The 5,663-nt window shown below is 30.2% G+C and overlaps 1 pseudogene; it reads left to right on the top strand.

The window, feature by feature from the left end:
• The first annotated feature begins 2,934 nt into the window (after nucleotides 1–2,934).
• LOC149547328 (protein HOTHEAD-like) lies at nucleotides 2,935–5,317 on the top strand (annotated as a pseudogene).
• Nucleotides 5,318–5,663: the final 346 nt, after the last annotated feature.

Genomic DNA, 5,663 nt, shown 5'->3' with positions numbered 1-5,663 from the left:
GTTTCTTCATCTTCATAATCTCCAACCCTCTACAATGAACAAAATTGAGCTGTAATTACATATTTATCATATTAAATTCATTTATCAAATTTTAACAACTGGTAGCTCCTTTGTTAATGCTAATGCTAATATTTGAAAGTTTTGGTTACATTTTAACAGTATTGACAACTTTTACACGATAACTTTTATATGTTGTTCACACATGTTTACAACATTTGATGCAAACATCTACATTGATTACAAAGAGTCCTAATGATTGAAACAAGCATGACATGATCTTAATTACCTCATTGTGTCAAAGACAAATGATGTTTCATAGCTTCTGTTAGATAAATCTATATATAATTAGAGTGAGATTTTTTTAATTTGGAAAATACATGCCAAAAATTATGGAAGAATTAATATATTTACAACATATCCAAAAAATCAACAAAGACAAAAATGATACCACAAATGATAAATTTTCCACATGGACAACATTAGCCTTTGACTAGAAGACAAGTATTTTTATGATTATTCCCTTGAATATTGATCATGAATTTATTATAATATATGCTTGTAGCATTGATATTTCCCTTTGGGATAGTTTATTTCTATAAAATATCTGTAATCTCCTCAAATGGAATATTTTCATGATAGATTAAGAAGGGAGAAGATCTTGATGCTTGCAGTCATAAGCTCAATGATGAGGACATTCTTTAAAGAGAAGAATTTTATATTCAGAAGGAGTCTTACACTTCTTCAAAGGTAAATGAGGGTTGATATTAGATTCAAAGAGTCTACAACTCCATCAGAATCATTATCGTGTGAGAAGCTCAGATGATTGATATTTAGAGAGAGTTTGTAAGTCCTTATGTGTGACTATATGAATTTAATGAGCCTACCCCTATGTACATTAAGAGGAAGTGACAACTTTCAAATGATCATCACTTGTATTTGTAGAAGTTAGTGAAAGGTGGTGATCTTTCAATAAATTATTTTTTTGTTATGATGGATATCTTATGATGTTTATGCAGATCATGATAGATTATACTTTGCATGGTAGATGTTTATATAGGAAGTACTATGAGAATGCATGTGCACATACTTTATAAATATTGATTGATAGTACATGGTGAATGTTATGAAAATTGATATTATGGAGGGTCATTACACATAGTATTCGGTGAATATCATGTGACTTGATGTTCTAGAAGGCCATTACTCACAATACTTTGTGTATATCTTGCATCTCAAATTTATGGAAGGCCATTACTCAAAGAGAATTTGGTGAATATCATTTGTTGATATTCTAGAGACCAATACTCATGATATTATATGTGATATCAATTTCCTTTTAGTGTTTAGTGAATATCATGTGTTGATATTTTGGGAGAACAATACTCATTATATCAAATATGATATCAAAATGGTGGATATCTTTTATATCCTTAAAATTTGTCACTCCTAATATTTCCAATGGTGTAATATCTATCTTTAACTTATCCTCTCTAGCTAAGAGAGAGTGTTGATATTTGAAAGCTTTTGTTAGATAACCCTATTTATAATTATATGTGATATAATTGAGATATAAGTATATGAGAGAAATTCACACACACAGAAACACACACACGCATATGCACACGCACACACACACACACACACACACACACACACAAATGATAAAATTTATTATTGTATTATTTATTTAATTAATGAATAGACATGTACCATGAAGGGACAGGTGTCTTCATCATTTATTCTCAATATAAACAAGAGATTGTTTTTATTTAGAAAACACATACTAAACATCATGGTAGTGTTAATATATTTGCAATATATATGAAAATAAACAAAGACAAAAATGATACCAAAAATGATAAATTTTCCTTATGGAGGCATGAAACCAATTAGGTGCTTGTGCACCGCCCACAACAAAACCTTCCATAAAAAAACCATTATCTTTGACATCTTTAATTGACTTTGAAGCTCACTTGGATAACACTAGGAGCAATGTGGCTAGGGATATTCCAAAACATGCAATGAGAAGTCATACAAAAAATCAGAAACAATTTGCAACAATTATTTTATTTCATTATTATTTAGAAAATTGAATTACAATGAATGAAATGTGAGGAAATATTTTGCATTGAAAAGTACTAACTTTTATTAGGCAGAATGTGAATTGTCAATAAAAAATAGGATTGAAGAGTGGGTGCAACTAGATGTGATAGTTGATCCCTTTCTTGTTGGCCCCATAAACTATCCCCTCATTTACAAACATAGTTTTACACATGGGGGATGATCACAACCTTCTAGTCCATCCTTTGCATCTTTCCTTTAAGTGCAATAATGCTCTTGAATGGCTTGAGTCAAGAAGATTTTCCACTCAAAATTAGCCACTTCTCTAATCTATAGTTGATACTCCTCAAATAACCCTCTTTAATTACAATACAATATTGTTGAACAAAGCTGATTTATGTTTTTATCCCTCAACTATATATATATATATATATATATATATATATATATATATATATATATATATATATATATATATATATATATATATATATATATATATATATATATATATATATATATATATATATATATGGATCCTCTTTCTATTAATTTGATTAAAAATATCTAAATTTTATAGGTCTTCAGCCTATTTATATATCATCATTCCAATTGTCTCAATTTCAATGGAAACTCAGCAACTTCTCATGACATCTACTAGAACCTTGCTGAATCATACAAGGTTAGGAGATGAGAAAGTGAAATTGATTGGGCAGGAAGTCAATTGCAATACTCTCATTAATTAGGTTAGATTACGAATGCAAAGAAATGATTATACTTGGTACTCATCTATAAATTTTCTAAAAGAGTTCCTCAGTCACAAACATCTAGGAGAAGATAAGTATGATTTTAATTTTAGATCTCAAAAGGGACTTGAATCGCTTTGTGGGCATGGAGAATCTATTGTTTTTAATTTATTGTCTGCTATTTCTTACAAATCACCAGTAGCTAAAGCATTCAGCAGCCATGGAGAATTTAGGTGAGTATTTTATTTTGAAAAAGTATCACTAAGTTGATAATACCAAATTTCTACAATTTATGAAATTATATTCATGCTTATGGATAAGATTGTGTGTGTTTTTTAACAACAATATTTTAGATCATACTCAGTGATCCATCCACATTCTTAGCTCTCTCATTTTGATGATGAATCATTCAATATGATCCCAAATGTTGATGCTAAAAACTTACACACAATCTTACCTAGAAGCATGAATATAATATCATTAAGTTGATAAGAGATAGATCTATTGACAAATTTAAGCTAGAATGGTTCTACCAACCCCTCTAACACTTAATGTTTGGTGTTTGCAGAATCCCCATATCCATTTATGACATTTGATGCTGAAATGGTGTCTTCAAGAACATATGATTACATTGTTGTTGGAGGAGGTACAACAGGTTGTCCTCTAGCTGCAACTCTCTCACAACATTAATCTGTTTTCCTTCTTGAAAGGGGAGATTCTCCCTATGGAAATCCTAACACTAAAGACAATAAAGGCTTTTTCAAGATCCTTGGTAATGCCAGTGAGTTCCCTTATGTTGCTCAGGGGTTTGTCTCAGAAGATGGAGTGCAGTTGGTAAGAGGAAGAGTTTTGGGAGGTGGATCAGCCATCAATGCGAGTTTCTACAGTAGGTAAAGTTTTGAATATATTCAAAAGATGGGGTGGGATGAGAAGCTTGCAAATGAGTCATATGAATGGGTGGAGAAGACGAATGCCTTCAAACCAAACAAGCTTTTCCTTTGGAATTCTACTGTGAAGGATGGACTTGTAGAAGCTGGAGTGCTTCCTTACAATGCATATACTTTGGATCATTTGGAAGGCACCAAGATTGGTGCATCATCCTTTGACAACAGTGGAAGGAGACATACTGCTGCAGATCTTCTCAAGTATGCAAATCCAGATAACATTGTAGTTCTTCTAAATGCTACAACCAATAGACTACTCTTTTATTCCTTATCAGGTACATGGAAATTTACATTTTCATGTTCTACTCATTTTTCAAATAGAAGCTTAAGTGGCGTTTATGTTGTCCTTAATATACTGGCTAGTTATGGCTAGTTATTTGTAGGCTTTGGATTAACCTATATATATTATCTAGAAATAGACCAATTCTATATGATTAAAAAATTTAAAATAATTTTGAATTTTATTAGATAGATTTGTTCACATAGGATAGGAGGTTTGACATAATAATTTTCTTTGTTTACATTTGATATTTTTATTTATGAATTTTTAAAATTATTTATTTAATCATATGATGCAGTAAAATTGAAGGCTATTTGAGTTAATTTTATGAGTAGTGTTTCTAGTCTATCTTATCAAGTATTCCTCAATCAATTGTCCCATTGGAGCGAGGTAATTTTGTGTGCAGGAAGTATAGGAAGTCTCCAACTTCTTCTCCTAAGTGGAATTGGCCCACCACAACAACTTAGAGAATTAAATATCACCACACTACTAGATTCAAATATTGTAGGAAAAGGGATTCAGGATCGACCATGTGCAACATTTATCATTGAATCCCCAAAACCACTTGATTTTGCCCAGATACAAGTAGTAGGTATAGTAGACAACTCACAAGTGTATATTGAGCCTGTTAGTTATTTCTTAAAAGAAAAAGCCACAACTTATGAATATCTAGGCATTATTGCTATCAAGATAGCTTTTCCCCTATCAAGGGGAGAACTATGACTTAGAACTACAAACCCTCAAGATAGTCCTTTAGTAAGGTATAATTATTACTCCCATCCTTATGATATACAAGAATGTATATTTGGTTTGAAGGTACTATCAAATGTTAGCAAAATAACCTATATTCAAGAATTTACATTTAAAGGTAGTAGGAACTCTAGTATCCTTAGATTGATTGGGTCAACATTACCTCAAAATCTATCAGATAACAAAACCTTTACAAAAATTTTTAGAGATACACTAGAAACATTTTGGCACTATCATGGAGGGTGTCAAATTGGTTTGGTTATCAAAAAAAAACATAATGTAAAAGGTGTTGGCAAACTAAGGATTGTGGACAATTCAATTTTCAAGGATAATCTTGGAACAAATCCACAATCCACTACCATGATGCTTGGAAGGTAAATATTATCTTCAGTAGGTTATATTAGCTTTTAATAATTATTTTGTGTCATACTAATGACATTTTTCATGTATACATGATGTGCAGGTATGTGGGGGTTCATGTTCTTCAAGAACGTATGAACAATTTAAAATATTCAACTATTTATAACTCTCAATAAATATAAAGTATTGCACACTATATGTATCTCATAAACTAATTATCATGTAATAAAATTACATGTAGATTTGTATATATCTTTTAATGCTTTCTTAGTGGATCCCCTTCAACGTATGTAAATTTAATTCAAAGCGACATACATGAAAGTGAATTAAAAAAAATTTAAAAAAACTCATTTGATTCTCCATTAAATAACATGTTATACAATAAATTTTAGATGGTTATTAAACTCAATTTATTGTTTATATTATTTATATATATTAAAAAAGATATATAAAATATAATAGACTAATGATCACAATCATAACAGTATACATAATTAAACTTAAAGTTATATATTTTTTCCC

This window comes from Cupressus sempervirens, chromosome 7 (assembly GCF_028749045.1).
Source record: "Cupressus sempervirens isolate cs-2001-9-10 chromosome 7, ASM2874904v1, whole genome shotgun sequence".
Taxonomy (NCBI): Eukaryota; Viridiplantae; Streptophyta; class Pinopsida; order Cupressales; family Cupressaceae; genus Cupressus; species Cupressus sempervirens.
Note: the sequence above shows the minus strand (reverse complement) of the source record. Positions and strands in the feature narration are given on the sequence as shown.